At 38.9% G+C, this 23,686-nt stretch overlaps 1 non-coding gene across 1 annotated transcript; it reads left to right on the top strand.

The window, feature by feature from the left end:
• The first annotated feature begins 944 nt into the window (after nucleotides 1-944).
• On the top strand, nucleotides 945-1,065 carry LOC148015918 (U5 spliceosomal RNA). The gene has a single exon (XR_015688275.1). It is a non-coding gene; the product is annotated as a U5 spliceosomal RNA (small nuclear RNA).
• Nucleotides 1,066-23,686: the final 22,621 nt, after the last annotated feature.

Raw genomic sequence — 23,686 nt, 5'->3', positions numbered from 1 at the left:
TTTGTATGTCAGTACCTTGCAAGGCCTAGAGGGCTAGATTATGATTTTGTAAACCTTAAAATAGATTTAATAGAACAGGAGTTGGAAAATAGTAGGACAAAAGCAAGATATTCATGCAAAGAAAGAAAGAGCCTCAAAAGGGGATGCATTTTAACGATTTCTGAGCACAAAAATGTTGCTACAAATCCATAAAACATGCATGGGGGAGATGCTCACCCATGCATGGGGGGAGATTGTGCTCAATCTTGTGTTGTGCATGCTCTCTGTATTTTCTTCTCTCTTGCAATTAGGCGTTCTTTCAATTTTCTTGTTAATAACTAATAATTCTTAGTGTATGACGAAGGTCCTCAACACACAGGCATGCTCACACACATAGGTGTACACTCACAAACATAGGCACACACTCGTTGACATAGCACACTCCTGCACACAAACCTAGGCATGCATACATAGGCTGTGTGAGAAGGAAATTGAAAAAATTAAAATGTTACTTTCATAGCCTGAAAAGTTGTGCCCAGGCATTGCTGCTGACCAATAGCAGGTCTTACACGTGGTGAACTGGAAGTGAACCTCACTAGACAAGCATCTCACGGATGGCAGAGAAAGGTTTGTGGTTGTGAACCAGATTGCGCACTCCAGCACATGTGAACGAGTGGGTTGGATATGAAGTTTGCTAACCCCACCGTGGTGTGGTGGGAACAGGTCCGTAATAATCTTGTTTCTTACTCGAGTGGTTTTGCTGAGTTGAATGGGGTGGTGGATACCGGTTATTGGGTGGGAGATATAGCTAGAAAATCGCTCCGTGGCCAAATGTTCCGCCTTTTCCGCGCATGCATGGACGACGTTGCGCAGAGATCCCACATGCGCAAAGGGCCGCTGAAGCCCGCTAGAGAAGGAAAATGGTAGGGTATATGAGGGCTTCTCGTGAGCGTGGTCTGTTAGGAAGCTGCGTGTTGGGCACAGAGCGAACTATTCTTTCGCCTTTTACTAAAGAATACTGTGTGCCCGGCACAGACAAGCAGCATATCCCAATTTTTGGAGTGCCCCCTCACTAGTTCTGGGGGGGCGTTACAACGTCGAATGCTAAAGTAGTTGCTCTCCTTGGGACACCAGCAGCGCTCCCGCGCTCTCCTTGCAATTCTGCTTCTGTCCACGTCATTCAGGAAGCGGTGTGTAGTACCTGCGCAGGCGCGCCTGTTTCCGGCGGGGATTTACGGGGCTGACGTCCTCACAACACGCTCCGTGCCTTCCGATAGGACCGGACGCCAATTCTGCGCTCTCCGGCTGCTTGCGATTAACATCTCTTGACGCGCACGCGCCGACCAGCGCGCTTCCCTGAGGCTGTGCGATCGACGGTTGCCTACCCTTCGGATGGAGAGCCGAGCCGGGAAATGTGCTACCCTCTCTCGGCACGATGACCCCCTAGGGGTGTGACACACGATCCGATTCTCTAAGGCAAAGGCTATGCGAAAGGTGAAAGGGATACTCAGCAGACCCTGGGGCATGCCGCATAAAACGGAGTTCACCGGAGACTCCATATAAGCCCACGTGCCCGATATTTTTGCAAAATCAATCCCCTTTTTAAATGACCCATGGACTACAAGACTCGTTGAATCGGAAACACCTCGCCTACAAAGGCCTTTCTTCTAGCCACACCACCCTTGATTGTGGACAAGGGTTGAAGAAAGCCTTAGTTTGATAACCAAACCGTTGGTAATTGAGAAACTTCATAGGTGACGTAGCATGAAAAGCACGTGCATTAGAGAAAATGGCACCCAAACATGCCCGATCGTCGAAAATTCTCAAAGTAATGCGTGGCATACGATAGCAAGAATGTGCAACATACAAACTTTTAAGGTGACCCTAGTACCGTTATATTTGGTCAAAGTGGTAGAAAATTGAAGTTCCTTTTGGGGTATACTTCAACAAAGAAAATTATGGAATGTAAAGTTGAAGGCCCGTGAAGGAGGAGGAGGAGGAGGAGTTCGATCTCCATAGGCAATTCTACAATGAACCCCGGTAAACAAGGAAGGAAAAAAAGTTGAAAATAAGAGTAGGTTAAGTAATAGAACTTGGCCATTATGATGCGCAGCAAATGCCACCAACCTATCTTATAGTTACATTAAGTAGGACGTGAGAATTCGCTGTGGAAATCTCATGTAGGGGTTATTGCTTTTGACCACCAAGATAAATCCACGTAGGGGTTAAGCATACTCATTGATAGGAACGCAGAGACGTGAAGAGTGTTAAAACTAAAGCGTTCCTATGCTATTTTATGTTTTACTTGGCTTTGAGGATGTTATGAAAGAGACGTTTCTTAGCGTGCAATTCAAGGTACAAATGCGACTCCAACATGGACTGAAGGCCTGTGAAGGAGGAGGAGGAGTTCGTTCCCCATAGGCAATTCTACAATGAACCCCAGTAAACAAGGAAGGAGAAAAAGTTGAAAATAAGAGTAGGTTAAGTAATAGAACTTGACCATTACGATGCGCAACAAATGCCACCAACCTATCTTATAGTTACATTAAGTGGGACGTGAGAATTCGCCGTGGAAATCTCACGTAGGGGTTAGTGCTTTTGACCACCAAGATAAATCCATGGAGGGGTTAAGCATACTCATTGATAGGAACGCAGAGACGTGAAGAGTGTTAAAACTAAAGCGTTCCTACCCTATTTTATGTTCTACCTGGCTTTGAGGATGTTATGAAAGAGACGTTTCTTGGCATGCAATTCAAGGTACAAATGCGACTCCAACATATGGACTGAAGGCCTGTGAAGGAGGAGGAGGAGTTCGTTCCCCATAGGCAATTCTACAATGAACCCCAGTAAACAAGGAAGGAGAAAAAGCTGAAAATAAGAGTAGGTTAAGTAATAGAACTTGACCATTACGATGCGCAACAAATGCCACCAACCTATCTTATAGTTACATTAAGTGTGACGTGAGAATTTGCCGTGGAAATCTCATGTAGGGGTTAGTGCTTTTGACCACCAAGATAAATCCATGGAGGGGTTAAGCATACTCATTGATAGGAACGCAGAGACGTGAAGAGTGTTAAAACTAAAGCATTCCTACCCTATTTTATGTTCTACCTGGCTTTGAGGATGTTATGAAAGAGACGTTTCTTGGCATGCAATTCAAGGTACAAATGCGACTCCAACATGGACTAAAGGCCTGTGAAGGAGGAGGAGGAGTTCGTTCCCCATAGGCAATTCTACAATGAACCCCAGTAAACAAGGAAGGAGAAAAAGCTGAAAATAAGAGTAGGTTAAGTGATAGAACTTGACCATTACGATGCGCAACAAATGCCACCAACCTATCTTATAGTTACATTAAGTGGGACGTGAGAATTCACCGTGGAAATCTCATGTAGGGGTTAGTGCTTTTGACCACCAAGATAAATCCACGGAGGGGTTAAGCATACTCATTGATAGGAACGCAGAGACGTGAAGAGTGTTAAAACTAAAGCGTTCCTATGCTATTTTATGTTTTACCTGGCTTTGAGGATGTTATGAAAGAGACGTTTCTTGGCATGCAATTCAAGGTACAAATGCAACTCTGTAATGAAAGCAATCAACTATGGAATGAAATCTAACTGAAATTGAAAATTAACTAAGCTACAACAAAGAATTAACAAATCTATTGCACCAAGACATCCTCATCATGTATTAATGGTTGGGGATTCAAGAATACATGACGGCCATGGCTGAGTGCTTCATAGGCTAGAAGAAGCTAACTCCAAGAAAATGGTAAAGCCAAGATTATTGAATGATCAAAAGATGTCTTGCCTTTGGCCTCTAGTCCCTTTTATTCTAACCCTCTTCCAAACTTAAGGGCTGTTCACACATGTACACATAGGCTAAAGCTAAATTTACAAAGGCTGGAATTAATCCAAGGTGCAAATATTAATGTTGTATTTTTCCTTCATGACAAACCATCCCTTCCTGAAGATGGTTTTGTCCTCAAAACCAAGAAGTAATGGCCTAAATCCAAGTCAAGAATGGTAGTAATCATGCCCATTCATCTTCCAAATGATAAGAAAGCACTGTCCATGAAAAGAAGACCTTTTTGCATGCCAAACTGTGAGAAAACTGGCTGCTGTCCAAACAGGGCTGATTCACTAAAACTACCATAACTTTTGATATATTGGTCCAAATGAAGAGTATGAGGTGTAGAAACGAAGTATTCACTCCTAAGCATCACTCCATAACATCAGAATCAAATTTTGATGAAGTCAGGACAGTTTTATTGTCTGCAGAAATTTCATACAGCAAGCTGTCTCTACACAGTCACTGCATACTGCATCATATATCATCCTTGTAGGCAATACTCCAAATAAAGATATGAAGTACCCCCGGGATCAAAAGGAAATCCCTCAAAAATAATAGTCATAATCATGGGTACCTGTCCAAGAATCATGCATATCATCTATACCTCCCGGGTCAAATGGGAAACCATCCAAGAACTCATGATTGCCATCATGAATGCCTGGATCATAGGGAAACGATGCATTCAAATCATATGACATATCAGCACCATATTCAAAATCATATACATGAGAATCCGAAGAAACGCCATTAGGTAGTTGCAGTCCTTGATCAACTATGGGCTGATGTAGATCAACCATGGAATCATAAGAATCATGACCAAGGATGGGTTTATGTATCTCATCAACATGATTATCCCAAGGTAGCTCATCATCATATGGATATGCATTCTCATCCATTTCTGCAACTAACTCTCCTTGTGAACCATCATCACATATCTTTGCATCCTCATGTTCTTCCTTATCGATTAAACTCTCTTCTTCATTTTGATCTTCATCTTCTTCACTATCTTCATTCTGAAATTCCTGCTCTTGGTCTTCTATTTGATCATTCTCTTGTATATCTTCTTCATTGTCATCATCATCTTGAGTGTTGTCTTCTTCATCAGCTTCTTCATTTTTCTCTATGATGTTAACCTCTTCGGTTTGCATTGTATACATTCTTGCATTAGTATCCATAGGCTGACCATAATGAATTCCTGCATTACATGGTTCGTGCTGCCCATCGTCAACTAGATGTTGTTGGAAACAAGATACATGATATTCATTCCTATAAGATTGCTCTTGGAAGCATTCAGGACAACTACATTTAACACTGCAATGCTGCCCATAAACATAGGCATCCCCATAGGAATGATCATCAGCATGCTGTCCACAGTATTTTGGAGTAGGTTCCAAAGATGAAGCATGATCTTCATATGCATACGTCCCTCCAAAATATCCTTGCTACTGCCCAAATGCATCAAGCTGCTGGCCATGAGCATTTGTATGATTACTCTCATGATCAAATCTGCCATAGACAAAACCACCTTGTTGTTGGCCAAAACCATTTGGATAAGGATCACCTTGATCATCTTGGCATGAGGTATGGCATCCATATTGCCCAAAAGAACTTCTAAGACTTTTCCCATTTGAAGAAAAAAAAACATAAGATCCATAGTCGCTATATCCATGAACTGGAGCATCATGGGAAACACATCCATAAGCATTAGTGCCATTCTCTCTTTCATGAGATATACCATATGTATAAGCATCATGTTGAACATTTGACACTTCTGCAATGCTCCTATCAATGATGGATACGAGCTCTTTAACTTTCAACTTCATTTCCCTTACATCTCTGACCAAACTGTTCACTGTAACCATGCTGTTGTGATTATCCCTATGCACTGTTTTGGCCATATCTTGAAGAATACTCATTTAGTTGATTGGAGAAGAGCATTATTGATGGAATGACCTTCAATCCATAATGCTTGACATAGGTGAGCTGAGCTTGATAATCCGTCTAAAATCAGTCCAAGAGATCTTCAATATTCAAGGATAATCCCTTCCTTGATAAGCTTCAGCTTCATTAATCCCATGAAAGCTCCATGACTCCATGAATGCTCCAAATGAGGGTTGATGAAGACCAATTACCTTCTCTACTTGAAGTAGGTTGCAATAGGTAATAGAGAGGGCTTCAATGTGTCCAAGAGATCCCGAAATTTGAGAGGGAATGCAAAAATTTAATGGCATAAAAGCTTCATGCTGTACATTGAACACCTAGACCTCCATTGGCTTCAATCTCTTCAATGTCGGTCCAATGTTGATGGATTCTTGAGGGGAAATGGTTGAGGAAGCTTCAGAGATGCTTTGCCAAAGACTAGAACGAGGGTATGCATATGCTCCAATTGTACCTGATTATGCAGAAGTTCTAGTCTTCTTGAGCCTTCTCGGGTATCTTTGGCACGCTCTGCCCTTGGAGGTCGAAGTGTCTTGCCAACTACTGCAGGTACGGGAGCAAGCTCTCTTTTTGGATCAGCCAGTCATTCTTCTGTACTGCCGGCTGCAGGAGACTACCTGTCTAGTGCTACAGAGCTAAGGGAGATGCTTATGCCTCAGATTCCATACAATTTCAGATGCTGACAAGTCCAAGAACGTCCTCAAATTCATGCGATCTCTCCTTCTCAGCACACCTTCCAATATTGACAAGGAAACTTTCTGAAGTTCTGGCAGTGGTGTGAGATTTCACAGGGCTGTTGCATATTACACTACATCAAGGCCTTTCAGAGACTAGCTACCCAAACGGAGTCTCCACTACGAATACTGTTATAAAATGGCTCTTTCTCCTAGCAGAAATAGTGTTCCGGGATCCCTTAGAGTACCAATGATATGTTTAGAAAGACCCCTTTTAGTTGGATCATCAGGCAAGCCAGCTGCAACCACATTGCCTTCATCCGGCTTGCTTCCTTCTCGATCCAAAACAGGGAACTGAAACGTAAAGCGGAACGAGCCAACAACATATGGTGGAGATTGAGCAGGATTTTGGGTCCTGAGAGGCGTGTTATCATGTATGCTGTCATTCAATCCCTCTTTACAATTGCAACATTGGCTTTGACTATCCTCCTTTACAAATCATACCGATTGCACACAGTATTTGAGGTGTTTAAGTTGTCAACCACAGTTTGGAATGGTGGCAATTATATCTTTGAAGTCATGCCACGGCAAGCTCGTGAGCACTGGTGCTGGCTCATTTGAACAGAGTTATGCATCATTTGAATATCACCGAACATTCGAAGCTATCAATGATCAGAGATGCAACATGAACGCTATCAAATTTCTGCAGAGGGAAGCCTCCACCTCCTTTTGAGCTAGTTAAATTGCACTGCCTGTCCTGGAACGGCTGATTCATACTGCAGATGAAGATGTCTTGATTGATGCATGTTGAAAGGTTGTGTCATTGGTATGTGCGGACGCTGAAGAAGCATAATGTCCAGGATGTTGAGAATGCCAACGCCATTTCTCCTATTTCTTCTTCTCCACAAGGACAATACTCACAGGAGCGAGACCTTTTCTGCTCATCTCCTTGTCCACAAGTTGAAGCTCTGGAGGAAGACATCTGCACTCTCGCATCGATGGAGGAGAACGCAACAGGGGCCGTAAAAGGAGGTGCGAAAGCCTGACATGCTGATTTTCTGGACTTGCGATGAGAAGGACGATCTCAAGCATTTACAATAGCAGAGATGGAAGCTGCAATCATGGACTTTTCAGAGGACAACAAGATAGGAGCAGGAAGCTTTGGGATAGTGTACCGAGGAATGCTTCAGGATGGCAGAGAGGTGGCAATCAAGAGAGGTGAACTGTGTTGTTTCTGCATCTCTCTCTTTCGGAATTCTCCCTCTCTGTTCGTTGTGCTGGTTCTAAAATGGCTTTTCCTGCCTGAAAGCAGCATTCAATCAAGCCCTTGAGCTGCGCCTTTTCCTGCTTCCAAGCTTTCAGCGTTCTTTGAGATCACCCAAACATGCATGACATAAACTCTTCTCAAGAGTTCTACGATGCACTCAAGAACGCAGGGGACAATGTCGTGTTGGTGGATTTCTATTCAGCCGGTTGCCGGTCTTGCAAGGCCCTCTATCCAAAGATTTTCCAATAGCCGTGCCTTTTCCTGGCTTTCTCCCAATGCATCCAGAGGTATGCGGCAGAAATCTCTCTCTCTCTCAATGGAAACCTTGCTAATAATGAAGGACTTGTTATGTCTCCTGGTAATGCAGCATTGAAGAGCATGCTGCAACCTTCCCCACTCGAAGACAATGCTACTGAGGACGCTATGATGCCGACAGTAGATGAAGAAGATGAGGAAGCAATGGAACAAAATGATTTTACTTATGAGCCAAACAGAAAAACTCGCAAGCCTTCACAAGTGGATCAGTCAAAAAGGGCTGCCAAGCATGAAATGCAGAGCCTCGCGAGGAACAGAGAACCATTGCTGCAGCAGCACAATGTTTCTACCACTTCCTACATGCTTGGAAGTGTCAAGAGCCGAACCCGCAATGTGAACGTGAAACTGAAGAAAGCAGCTCATGACAGGAGGAAGAAGGCCCTCAAGAAAGAAAATAGTCAGTTCATTCCAAACGAGTCTGTTGCTGCCAATGGAAATTTGCCCCTGACTTCTGGAACCAAGCAAGTGCCCCTCAATGAGCCCAAATGCAAGAAGGGCACAAGGCCATCCTCTGAAAATGCTACCAGAAAAGGAAAGGGAAAATTTGACGTGAACAGCAAAATGTGTCATCAATGTCAAAGAAATGACAAAGGGGAGGTGGTGGTCTGCCAGAAGTGTGGCACCAAGCGCTACTGTATGCCCTGCATGACTAGATGGTATCCTTCGCTCACCTGGAAAGACATCAGGGAGGCTTGCCCAGTCTGTAGACAGAACTGCAATTGCAAGGCATGCCTGCGCATGAATATCCCTAAGCACTCAAGCTTGAGAAGAGGAGAGAGAAAGACTGAGCCTAGAAGCAAACCCTTCCCTCTCAAAAGTAACCTTGGTTTAAGTGTCCTTCAGCCATGTCTGACCCTCTTTTGATCCATATGTTTTCAAAATGAGGTAAAATTTGATGACGACCTGTCAAAGTAGTTATGAACCTCCATCTTGCCCCCATATCTCTGTGAAGAAACACTAAAATAACCACAGTTTGAAGTAGTACAACTAGTCTAGTCACTGTCAAGGAGAAACCAAACCATGTAACTGTGTCTTCAAGTCCAGTTACACAGAAATGATGCCTGTAACTAGATCTTCCATGAAAATGACCTCCCCAGCAAGATCATAATCATGAAAATGATGGAATCAAAGCCTACCTTGGATCAAAGCAAGGCTCTGATACCAATGTAATGAAAGCAATCAACCATGGAATGAAATCTAACTGAAATTGAAAATTAACTAAGCTACAACAAAGAATTAACAAATCTATTACACCAAGACATCCTCATCATGTATTAATGGTTGGGGATTCAAGAATACATGACAGCCATGGCTGAGTGCTTCATAGGCTAGAAGAAGCTAACTCCAAGAAAATGGTAAAGCCAAGATTATTGAATGATCAAAAGATTTCTTGCCTTTGGCCTCTAGTCCCTTTTATTCTAACCCTCTTCCAAACTTAAGGGCTGTTCACACATGTACACATAGGCTAAAGCTAAATTTACAAAGGCTGGAATTAATCCAAGGTGCAAATATTAATGTTGTATTTTTCCTTCATGACAGACTCCAACATGGACTATGGATAACAAAGAGGTCACCTGAACTTGCCAAGGGCTATGGTTTTAGTATAACCTTGAGAACTAGAAACCACATCAACCAAGTGCAAGAGTAGAGCACTAAGAAAGCTCCCCATAGCTTTCAACCTAGTTCTTCAAGTAGCAAGGTGATAAAGACTACAATGCTTCCAACATTGCAAGACTATTTGTCAAGGAAATCTTTAGGCTCCATGGGTTGCCAAAAAGGATTGTTAGTGTCGAGTCTCTTTATCACTTCTTGATTTTGGAAGAGACAATTTGAGGCCCTTAGAAATGCAACTATACTTCAGTACGACTTACATCCCTGAATTGATGGTTAGACAAAGCAGGTCGATCAAGTCATTGAAGACAGTATATACTATGGGCATATTGTTGGACAAAACCTAAGTGATGGATGCAATATCTACCCTTAGTAGAGTTTACCAACAATTCCTCTTATCATCAAAGTATCAACATGATCCCTTTCTAGGGTTTTTACTGGCAAGAGTACCTTACCATGCTTAACTTCTTTGATCCAATCCTAAGTGTGGATGCCTCCAAGAAGAGTTTGGTCGAGTAGGTTAAAGCAATAAGGCAAGATGTTCAAGTATTTAAGGATTACCAAAAGGCCTATGTTTATCTTGGAAGACAACAGTGGAACTTTAAGGAAGGATACATGGCATTTTTGCATGTTTGCCGCCCAAAGAAAAGTTCATTGCCATTGGGTGAATTTAAGAAGCTAAGCCCGACATATTGTGGCGGGCTTACAAAATCATGAGGTACCTAGGGACCAATGCATACAAGTTTGACTTCCTAAACACTTAAAAATCCACAATGCCTATTCACTTGATGGGATATGTATATTCTCCTTACACATCTCTCAATACACTTCCAGCTATGTTCTCTCAAGCTTTTTCTTCTCCTTACATATCTCTTAATATACTTTGAGTCATATCTCTCAAGCTTTTTCTGCTCCTACTTATGTACTTGCATTTCTACTTATGTACTTCCAAAAGATGGTTCAATGAGAGGTGTTTGTAAATTATACTAATGCATAGTGATATTTGTGGTCCAATGCAAACAATATCTTTTGGCAACTTGTACTTTCTTCATTGATGAATATTCTAAGAATGCATGGGTGTATGGTTTGAAAGCTAAGTCTAAAGTATTTTTGTGCTTTAAATATTTTGTTAGTGTCATGAATTGTGTGGTGGGGAGACTTAAGCTGTGCCAAACAACCACAATACACACAAGGAGAAGCTCACTCAACACACAAAGAGAAATGGATGCCAAAAAGTTTTCTTATTGGTTTCTTCTTTTTCTTATTCCATACAATTTTCAATGTAAACAAAGTATAGATAAGGTACAATATAAATGAAAGCGGTCTACTGAGTTAAACAATACATAACAGACTATAATCGACTGTTGTATAACTATGCTAGCTATAGATATATGTAACAAACCAAATATAATAAGTGACAACTTAGCTGCTATGTAAGAGTCATAATGACAACCAATGTGCTAAGTATAGACATGCCGATCCATCTTACTAGGCAATCCATCATCAATGTCTGCATATGTTGAGCTTGCCATCTCACCACGCCCCCTCAAGCTCAATAGCATCTCTGTAACTCTAAGTAAGCTTCGAAACTTTCGAAGTTTCTCTCCACCCAATGCCATCATGAAGATGTCAATTATTTGATCACGTGTGCCGATATATATTCAGTCGATCTCACATGCAAGCATCTTCTCTCTCAAAAAGTGATAATGCACTTCAATGTGTTTTGTCCTAGCATGGAATATATGGTTCCTAGCCAATTGTATGCTACTCATGTTGTCAAAATGAATGACAACTAGACCATCTACTTGCATATCCAAATCACCCAATAACTTTTGCAGCTATACCACCTTACATACTACCATAGTGGCACCTTTATACTTAGCCTTTGTACTTAATAAAGCGATTGTAGGTTTCTTTTTTCTCCTCCATGTAACTACTACACTACCAAGGAAAAATATGAATCCACATGCAGATCTTCTATCAGACATGCCACTAGCCCAATTTGCATATGTATATCTAAATACCTATATATTATAAAGAAGTTCATAATCCAAAGTGGACTTCACATACCTCAATATGCGTCTAACTGCATCCAAATGAGACTTTCTAAGCATATGCATAATTTGACTGACAAGGCCAACATAATACCTTAAGTCTAGCCTTGTGATAGTAATGTAAATCAAATTCCCTACCATCCTCTTGAACATAGTAGAGTCTTCTATCTCATCCCCAATATCAGTACTTAACTTCACATTTTGCTCCAAATGCATTGAAAGAGGCTTACACGCTGTCATACCATACTTGGACAACATATCCAAGATGTACTACATTTGGGACAACCATGTATCACCATCACATTTGATCATCTCAATACCAAGAAAGTGCACAAGCTCACCCAAATCCTTCATCTCAAACTTTTCTTCATAACATCCCTAACTTTAGGAATCCCACTATTATTGTCACTTGTAATAATCAAGTAATCTACATAGATAACTATGATGACCAAACTTACACCCCCCTTTTTTCACATAAAGTGAGTGATCAACATAAAAAACATAAAAGCCAATGTTGTCAAGATGCTCTCCGATCTTGTCAGACTATGCTTTAGGTTCTTACTTTAGCCCATAGAATGCCTTCTTTAACTTGCACACATATGTGGAATGCTGTAAATCCTCATAACTTGCTAGTTGCTCCATATACACCTCTTCTTGCAATTCACTATGCAAGAAGATATACATCTAACAAATGCCATCCTAGCAACTGGAGTAAATGTCTCTTCATAATCTATGCCATGTGTTTGAGTATATCCTTTTGTAACTAGCCTAGCCTTATACCTACTAATAGAACCATCTACATTATGCTTAATTTGTAGACCCACTTACAGCCAATAGCTTTTCTACCCTTAAGAAATGGTATTAGATCCCAAGTTTTGTTGGCCGCTAATGTAGCCATCTCCTCATCCATTCTTGCATCTCAATAAGCATGATCCACCGCATCCTCAACACAAGTGGGTTTAACATCCTCAACCACCATTACCATATAAATATACGGTGAGTTGCATAACCTTCAAAACAAAATCTTTTAATAGGGTATATGAACTTACTAAACCTGTGTACCATTGGGTCACTCAATGGAGTCTTTACATTATCATATACTATCTGTACACCTGGTGTCCTAACTAAAGGAATACCAAGCTCATCATCCAAACTCTCTGAATCATTCGAATCTCCATCAAATCCCAAATGACTAGCATATGTATCATTACCATCTTACTCTTTCTTATTTTCTTTGTCTTTACCTGCAATACTAGTAGATGCACTTGAAGATGTGGATTGCTCCTTAGTCTCCTAGGCCAAGGGCTAACAATAGATGTAATACCAAATGACGTTTCTAGTCCACTAAGGCTCCGTGATTCTTGCTTTTTTTTTTTGCATATAATTATCATTATCTGATGCATGTTTGTTCACTTTGAACTCACCTATGACAATGTTATAACAATGATATCATTTTTTCTCTAAAGAGTATCCAATGAAAATATATTTTTTAACCGTTGGATCAAGCTTCTTTCGTAGCTCATCCAATACATGACATATACAATACAACCAAACACTTTCAAGTATGGCACATCGAGCTTCTTACTTGTAAAGTATTCTTCGGGGGTGCTTCCATGAACTATAGTTGTGGAAGTTCTGTTCATAATATAGATAGTAATATAGATATCTTTAGACAAACGATGTTTTGGTAAATTCATTTCAACCATTAATGCCCATGCAACTTTTGCAATATGCCTATTTTTCCTTTCTACAACCCCTTTTTGTTGTGGGGTATACCTGCAAGTACTGTATCCCATCAGACCTCAAGAAGATAACTCCATTTGATCTCAAAACTTGACTTTCAAGCTTATTTTTGTTTCAACAATAGCCTTGAAAGTTTAAAGTGCTAAAAAACATCACTCTTTTTCTTCATGAAATACACCCACAACTTTGTTGAACAATCATCAATAAACGTGATAAAGTATTTGTTGCCACTAAGAGATATATTTTGCATAGGCACCAAAACATCTGTTTGCACAACATCAAGTATATTCTTGCTCACATCTCTATCATGGGAAAAAGGTTGTCTTGCTTACTTATCAAACTAACATGCTTCACACACTTTATGAAATTTTACAACTCTAAAAGCCAGCAACTTTGTAACCAATCCTTCAAATTGTATTAATTTCAACCTTTGCATATTTGCATGCCCAATATCTTTGTGCCATATTTCAATGTTTGCAATCGCTTCTTTGCCTTTAGCGTACATAGTTGCATTCATAGCACGAATTTTAGCATCTAAAGAAAACATGCAATCAACTCTACTTCCTTCTGTGACCAACCTACACTTATCATTAAAATCTTCTACAAAACATCCTTTTGTATTAAACCAAACGTACAACCCTTGCTCTACTATATCTGACCAATAGATATTAAAATTCTTTATGATGGATGGCATATGTAATACATCTGATAAACTCTTTGTTTGATAATCATACAAGGACAATGAAACTTTTTTAATATGTGAAATTGGGTGGTACAAATCATCATCCATCTGCACATAATTTGGATTTTGTAAATCCTACATCTCTCCAAACCGTTGAGCATGGCTAATCATATGATTAGATGGATTTGAATCAACATATCATATGTCCTTTTTCATGTAACAATATTTATCATATGCTACATAATAAATAGAGACTCATTTCTCTCTTTATTTTATCATAAAGTTGATGCATACTTGCAATTTATCACTACCAATATTATCCTTCTTAGAATAACAATGGGTTGGAATATGACCTGTTTTGCTACCACAAGAATGAGAAATGATGCAAGAATTGCTAGAACTTATGTTTCGTCATCCACCTTTTCCTCTAGAGCTCTCCCTGTCTCTAAAGTTGCCATGGCCTCCCAAAATCACATATCACCAAACTGTGGATTTAGCTCATTTTGTTGGTTATCACCAGCATATCCCATACCACAACGTCTTGAAGAGGATCTACCATGTCTCCTTCTTGAACTGGAATAGAATGTGTGGACACATTCACCACTTTTTTAAAATGATTCACCATGTATAATGACCTCTTTCATGATCATGAGAGACTAACTCATCAAAATTTGGAAATAGATTTCGTACATACACAGAAGTAACAAAAAATACTTTTCAAGCATTTTTATTATTAAGATCACTGAAAGTAGATGATACCAAATCATCATCATCAGGCATTACATCAATCGCTACCAAAGTATGTGCAATGTCTCCCACCTTTAAAACATACTCATTGACAGACCTTTTTCTTTTCTTCAAAGTATTTAGCTTTTGCTTGAGTTGAATCTTTTGTGCCTTTGTATTCATAGAAACATATTCTTAAACGTGGTCTATCTTGTATGTGAACTCTCTACATTTAAGATATGCCCCAACATAGTGTTATCAGTGACTCTGCAGATAGCTAACACATCACCTTTTTGTCTTTTTCATTTCATTTTGTCCACACCTTTAATTCATTTAAAATTGTGGGGTCACTCAGCTTTGGCTCCTTTCTTTACCTAAAACAAACTTGAAGAGGTATTTTTCAATAAGAAAGTTTGTTACATGGAATGTCTATGATGGGTAGTTATTCTTGTCTAGCTTCTCAACGATGGGGTTTTCAAAATTCTTTGCCATTATTACAAAATTGATACAAAACAATGAGCAAGTGTTTCGCAACCTTTCATAACAAGCGTACAATAACACACCAAGTGACATTTTTTATTGACTGCTCACAACAATACATGTAATCAGTAACTTGGTTGTAGACAAAACTTGTGTTGACTCTTGGAAAACACCTCAAAACTTATAGATTTGAAATCTATAGCATGTGCATCAACTTTTGGTTGACATAATCAAAATCATAATATATCCTGAAATTGCAATGCAACCTTGCAGGTCTAAATGGGACCCAAAATGACCTCAAATGGCCAAAAAAGCAGTGATAAAGCCATAAAGGGCCTATTTGCAAAACATATAATATCTACTTGCACATATCAACTAATGCTAGGAGGCATATTCCACGGCGGATTCCATGAGTTTTTAGAGGCATATTCCACGGTGGATTCCGTGAGTTTTTATTCCACAGTGGATTTCGTAAGGTTTTGTGGTGAATTCTGTAAAACTATATTTATTTACCGGGGTTCCTAGATAAGGTGGATTCTTTGTGCAACAAGTTGACGGCGGGGACGTCTGTCCTTTTCATGTGTCATGTTAATTTAATGTGCACGTGGGTGACTCCATAGCCGGTGATTCCACAAAATACATATTTAAATTAATGGACGTTTATGAGTTTAGAGTGCACTCGTATTAAATTAAGATTAGGACAGAGTTCCAACCTATTTATTTATTTTGTAGCTGAAGACTACTAGGTATTCACTTTTGTCGATTTAATTTTATTATTTTCTAACAATTATGAATGCTTTAGTTGATGTGTAGAGCACGCGGCCATGGCGTTGGGAAGCATTGGGCGATAGCATGTATTCAAATTACCTAGAAGAAATTATCATTTTTGATGGGTGCGTGCCTTATCATTAAAGGCATGGTGCTAATATTTATTTAGGTGCGCTTATTTATTGAAGCACTTGATAAATATTTATTATTTTGTATGCGCATGGGCGGACGATTTAAATATTTTATTATTAGACATTGTATGTTCGCTGACCCCAATCGCTTTATTCTTTATTTGGACAAAAGCAAACACAAAAGCCAAAGCATGCTTATTGTAAAATTGAGCTATTTTTGAGCTTTGAGATGAATAAATTTATAAATACATGCCTTATGAAGCACTCGCACAAGGCATGTGAGGGAGATTGTAGCCAATTCGTCTATTTTCTTCATGTCGTGCAAGTCTATCTTCTTGCTTTTTGAGATTAACTAGAGTTATTTTGTTCTTGGGGACCTTCTGGCACTCGCTATGTACGTATCCAGCATCCGATTTGCGTACTAGTAGTATCAGAGCGAAGTTGAGATCAAGGACTTCCAATCGCTTACTATCTCGTGCAAAGGCAAAGCTCCTGGAATGAACAGGCTCTACAGTAGTCTCATGACGATCTGTCAATACCAGCGCATTCCTGGTGGTGAAGAACCCCCTGTTGTGCTGTTGGATCGTGAAGGACCACCCTTTGACGGCGGGGGACCACTTCTGAAGCCTCTTTGTCAAGTCGTTTCATATTAGAAGAAAAGTTCCTTAATGCTTAAGCTTAATGTTAATTATTAAAGCTTAATGCTTAAGCTTAAAAGCTTAAGCTCATGAATTCTAGCGTCGACAGCGGGAGGATGTACTCCAAGAAGATGACATCGACGAAAAGATGCTGCCATCTTGCACATTTGATTACGATTGTTATAAGCTTTTTATTTACAAATCTTAAAGCTAAGCTTTAGTAAAGCTTAGAAGTTTCATTAATAATCTCCTTCTCAGCGGGTGTTCGCATTGAGTTCTTCTCGAATCAATCTTGAAAACTTCAACGAGCCTCGGTAAATAAATATAGTTTTACGGAATCCACCGCAAAATCTCACGGAATCCATCGTGGAATAAAAACTCACGGAATCCACAGTGGCCTTATGGAATCCACGGTGAAATATGCCTCTAAAAACTCATGGAATCCACCGTGGTCTCACCTCAATTCCATGAAAAAATAATCAAATAGTGGGATCTTTTGCAACAAAGAGATCCGAGCCTATTTCACAATATACCAAGCGTTTCTGGAATGCCTTATTACAACTTTGAATGATCGAAGATGTACTTGAGGCGATCCACAAGTGCAAGTTTATGTTTGGTTTGCTTGGTCACTTCTATGCGGAAGTGAACATGTTCAAGCCAACGACTCTTGAGGATGCGATTTCTTTGGCCCATGATGCTAAAGACAAAATTCGAGGACGAGAGAAGCGACCACAACAATTTCCAACTAACGGTAACTTTGGCACAAAGCAATTCAATTTTAACTTTTGAATATTCAATCAAAATCACTTTGTTCCATCTTCTCTCCGTAAATCTTGGACACGACCCCTTGCTTTACCATCAAACACAAATCCAAATCCTAAGCCATCTTTCAAGCCAAATTCCAACATACCTAAACTCCCAGCTATTACCAATAATGTTTCCAAAGCCAAACCCATAGTCTGCTACAAGTGCCATCAACCTGGACATCTGGGAGCAATTGAAGATGAAGATCATGAAGAAATGCCCAATTTCACAGAAGATGATGATGATATCGGTACTACTTCAGATACATTACCAGGTATGCCAAATCCTCATTCTTTATTAACGATGAAATGTCTTGTGCATGGTAAAGAAAAGATTGTTTTACATGATGACGGGAGCACACATGATTTTGTTTATGCAAAATTGGTCAAAGAATTGAATTTACATACTGTTTCAACTCATTATCGCATCAAGACTGCATTCTTAGGTACTAGATACAATGGTACACAATAAGTTCATGACTTAGAAATTAAAATTGGCGATTATGTTGAGCGCATAAATTTTTTGGTTGTGCCTTTGTAATCTAGTGACATTATCTTCGGATTGCCTTGGCATCATAAATATAATCCTAAGATAGATTATTCCATGCATTCAATGAAGATTCATTCTAATGGGAAACAAATCACATTACATGGTACGCACACTTTTGATAATTTTCCATTACTTAGTCACACACAGGCTAAACGTGCATTAAGAAAAGGTAGCAAATCATACTTAGTATGGGTGAATGAAATTGAAGCTAAGGAAAATGAGATGCATCTTGGCACACACAATTTTTTTTACAATTTAAAGATTATTTTGCTGCTGACTTACCACCTACACGTCCTGAAGATCATAAAATAGACTTAATTCCAAGTTCACAACCACCATGTAAAGCACCTTATTGACATAATCAAATTGAACAGAAAGAAATTCAAACCCAAGTTGAAGAATTGTTAACCCGAGGACTCATTAGGCCCAGTAGTTTTCCTTTTGGTGCACCTGTCCTATTAGTTAAAAAGAAAAATAACACTTATAGGATGTGCATTGATTATCGTGCCCTAAATAAGATCACTGTCAAGAATAGATATCCGATCCCTAGGGTAGATGACCTCATGGATAAACTACAAGGGGCCATAATATTTAGCAAGATAAATCTTACATCTGGATATCATCAAGTATGATTGGATACACCTAATATTTTCAAAAGTGCATTTAGAACTCAATTTGGTCATTATGAATTCCTTGTTATGCCTTTTGGTTTAACTAATGCACCAGCCACATTTAATCGTATGATGAATCGCATATTTTTGAAGCATCAGCATTGTGTCATTGTTTTCTTTGATGACATATTGGTTTTCAGTAAGGATGGGAACGAGCATTATGAAAATTTATCCTTGGTTTTTAAATTATTGAAAGAGAACTAATTATATGCTAATCCTGAAAAGAGTGATTTTTTCCAAACCCACACAGAATACTCTATATTTATTTACCGGGGTTCCTAGATAAGGTGGATTCTTTGTGCAAGAAGTTGACGGGGACGTCTGTCCTTTTCATGCATCATGTTAATTTAATGTGCACGTGGGTGACTCCATAGCGGGTAATTCCACAAAATACATATTTAAATTAATGGATGTTTATGAGTTTAGAGTGCACTCGTATTAAATTAATATTAGGACAGAGTTCCAACCTATTTATTTATTTTGTAGCTGAAGACTACTAGGTATTCACTTTTGTCGATTTAATGATGTGTAGAGCAAGCGGCCATGGCGTTGGGAAGCACTGGGCGATAGCATGTATTCAAATTACCTAGAAGAAATTATCATTTTTGATGGGCGCGTGCCTTATCATTAAAGGCATGGCGCTAATATTTATTTAGGTGCACTTATTTATTGAAGCACTTGATAAATATTTATTATTTTGTATGTGCATAGGCGGACGATTTAAATATTTTATTATTAGACATTGTATTTGGGCACAGCTTGTCGAGCCCAATCGCTTTATTCTTTATTTGGACAAAAGCAAACACAAAAGCCAAAGCATGCTTATTGTAAAATTGAGCTATTTTTGAGCTTTGAGATGAATAAATTTATAAATACATGCCTTATGAAGCACTCGCACAAGGCATGCGAGGGAGATTGTAGCCAATTCGTCTTTTTTCTTCATGTCGTGCAAGTCTATCTTCTTGCTTTTTGAGCTTAACTAGAGTTATTTTGTTCTTGGGGACCTTCCGGCACTCGCTATGTACGTATCCAGCATCCGATTTGCGTACTAGTAGTATCAAAGCGAAGGAGATCAAGGACTTGTAATCGCTTACTATCTCACGCAAAGGCAAAGCTCCTGGAACGAATAGGCTCTACAATCAATCTCATGACGATCTGTCAATACCAACGCATTCCTGGCGGTGAAGAATCCCCTGTTGTGCTATTGGATCGTGAAGGACCACCCTCTAACGGCGGGGGACCACTTCTGAAGCCTCTTTGTCAAGTCGTTTCATATTAGAAGAAAAGTTTCTTATTGCTTAAGCTTAATGTTAATTATTAAAGCTTATTGCTTAAGCTTAAAAGCTTAAGCTCACGAATTCTAGGGTCGACGGCGGGAGGACGTACTCCAAGAAGACGACATCGACGAAAAGATGCCGCCATCTTGCACATTTGATTACGATTGTTATAAGCTTTTTATTTACAAATCTTAAAGCTAAGCTTTAGTAAAGCTTAGAAGTTTCATTAATAATCTCCTTCTCAGCGGGGGTGTTCGCATTGAGTTCTTCCCGAATCAATCCTGAAAACTTCAACGAGCCTCGGTAAATAAATATAGTTTTACGGAATCCATCGCAAAATCTCACGGAATCCATCGTGGAATAAAAACTCACGGAATCCACCGTGGTCTTATGGAATCCACGGTGAAATATGCCTCTAAAAACTCATGGAATCCACCGTGGTCTCACCTCAATTCCATGAAAAAGTAATCAAATAGTGGGATCTTTTGCAACAAAGAGATCCGAGCCTATTTCACAATATACCGAGCGTTTCTGGAATGCCTTATTACAACTTCGAATGATCAAAGATGTACTTGAGGCGATCCACAAGTGCAAGTTTATGTTTGGTTTGCTTGGTCACTTCTATGCGGAAGTGAACATGTTCAAGCCAACGACTCTCGAGGATGCGATTTCTTTGGCCCATGATGCTAAAGACAAAATTCGAGGACGAGAGAAGCAACCACAACAATTTCCAACTAACGGTAACTTTGGCACAAAGCAATTCAATTTTAACTTTTGAATATTCAATCAAAATCACTTTGTTCCATCTTCTCTCCGTAAATCTTGGACACGACCCCTTGCTTTACCATCAAACACAAATCCAAATCCTAAGCCATCTTTCAAGCCAAATTCCAACATACCTAAACTCCCAGCTATTACCAATAATGTTTCCAAAGCCAAACCCATAGTCTGCTACAAGTGCCATCAACCTGGACATCTGGGAGCAATTGAAGATGAAGATCATGAAGAAATGCCCAATTTCACAGAAGATGATGATGATATCGGTACTACTTCAGATACATTACTAGGTATGCCAAATCTTCATTCTTTATTAACGATGAAATGTCTTGTGCATGGTAAAGAAAAGATTGTTTTACATGATGAAGGGAGCACACATGATTTTGTTTATGCAAAATTGGTCAAAGAATTGAATTTACATACTGTTTCAACTCATTATCGCATCAAGACTGCATTCTTAGGTACTAGATACAATGGTACACAATAAGTTCATGACTTAGAAATTAAAATTGGCGATTATGTTGAGCGCATAAATTTTTTGGTTGTGCCTTTGTAATCTAGTGACATTATCTTTGGATTGCCTTGGCATCATAAATATAATCCTAATATAGATTATTCCATGCATTCAATGAAGATTCATTCTAATGGGAAACAAATCACATTACATGGTACGCACACTTTTGATAATTTTCCATTACTTAGTCACACATAGGCTAAACGTGCATTAAGAAAAGGTAGCAAATCATACTTAGTATGGGTGAATGAAATTGAAGCTAAGGAAAATCAGATGCATCTTGGCGCACACAATTTCTTTTACAATTTAAAGATTATTTTGCTGCTGGCTTACTACTACACGTCCTGAAGATCATAAAATAGACTTAATTCCAAGTTCACAACCACCATGTAAAGCACCTTATTGACATAATCAAATTGAACAGAAAGAAATTCAAACCCAAGTTGAAGAATTGTTAACCCGAGGACTCATTAGGCCCAGTAGTTTTCCTTTTGGTGCACCTGTCCTATTAGTTAAAAAGAAAAATAACACTTATAGGATGTGCATTGATTATCGTGCCCTAAATAAGATCACTGTCAAGAATAGATATCCTATCCCTAGGGTAGACGACCTCATGGATAAACTAGAAGGGGCCACAATATTTAGCAAGATAAATCTTAAATCTGGATATCATCAAGTATGATTGGATACACCTGATATTTTTAAAAGTGCATTTAGAACTCAATTTGGTCATTATGAATTCCTTGTTATGCCTTTTGGTTTAACTAATGCACCAGCCACATTTAATCGTATGATGAATCGCATATTTTTGAAGCATCAGCATTGTGTCATTGTTTTCTTTGATGACATATTGGTTTTCAGTAAGGATGAGAACAAGCATTATGAACATTTATCCTTGGTTTTTAAATTATTGAAAGAGAATCAATTATATGCTAATCCTGAAAAGAGTGAATTTTTCCAAACCCACACAGAATACTTAGGACATATTGTTTCATCTAACGATATTAAAGTTGATCCTAAAAAGATAGAAGCAATTTTGAATTGGCTGATACCTAAAAATGTGCACGACTTACGTTCTTTCTTAGGTCTTGCTAGCTTTTACAGAAAATTTGTGAGAAAATTTTCGTTGCTTGCATTTCCTTTGACAAAATTATTAAAGAAAGGTATTGTGTATCATTGGTCTGATAATAAGCAAAATTCTTTTGATTTATTGAAACATGCCTTAACACATGCCCCTATATTGCAATTACCTGATTTTAATAGACCTTTCTTTCTAGTGGTCACTGATGCTAGTGGATCTGAAATAGGAGCTGTCCTTATGCAAGATTCACATCCCATAGCCTTCTCTAGCTGCAAACTTAAACCATCTGAACTCAAGTATTCTACCTATGATAAGGAATTGCTAGATGTAGTACAAGCTTTACGTCAATGGAAACACTATTTAATGGGATCTGAATTCGTGATCAAAACTGACCAACAAAATATCAAACATCTCCTTAGTCAGCCACAAATTTTTGACCATCATATTAAATGGGATGCTTTTATTCAAAGTTTTCACCAACTTATCCAATATCAACCTGGAAAAGAGAATGTTGTTGCCGATGCCCTAAGTAGAAGACCAAGTATCCATAATATCTCTGTTATATCTTTTGATTCCCTTATCCCTATGAAAGATACCTATGATCAAGACCCCAGTTTTCAAGATGATTGGAATAAATTAGTTGCAAATAATTGGATTCCAATAGATTCATTGTCTTATTTTGATGGGTTTATGTTTTACGAGAAAAGGTTGTGTGTAACTGTTCCATTTTGATCATTTGTGTTGCACGAAATTCATTGTCACCCATATCAAGGCCATAGAGGTATTATTTCTACTTTACATACATTGGTTGAAGATTTTTATTGGCCACAGATGGAATCTGATGTTTCTAACTTTGTATCTGAGTGTTTATTTTGTCAAAGAGTTAAGCGACACCATGGTAAGCAATATGGTTTATTAATGCCTTTACCAATTCTTGAACAACCATTGGAATATATTTCAAAGGATTTTATAACTGGTTTGCCTAACACCCAAGCTAATCATGATATGATTTGGACTATTGTAGATTGATTTAGCAAACAAGTGTATTTCATTCCATGCAAGAAAACATTAACTGTATCTCAAGCTGCACAATTGTTTTTGAAAATTATTTTCACTAACCATGGTTTGCCAAAAGTTATTATTTCTGACTGTGATTCT

Source organism: Lygodium microphyllum, chromosome 23, assembly GCF_053477565.2.
Source record: "Lygodium microphyllum isolate KBCC chromosome 23, Lygodium_microphyllum_v1.1.10, whole genome shotgun sequence".
In the NCBI taxonomy this organism is placed as follows: Eukaryota; Viridiplantae; Streptophyta; class Polypodiopsida; order Schizaeales; family Lygodiaceae; genus Lygodium; species Lygodium microphyllum.
The sequence above is the reverse complement of the archived record's forward strand: the minus strand, read 5'-3'. Positions and strand labels throughout refer to the sequence as shown.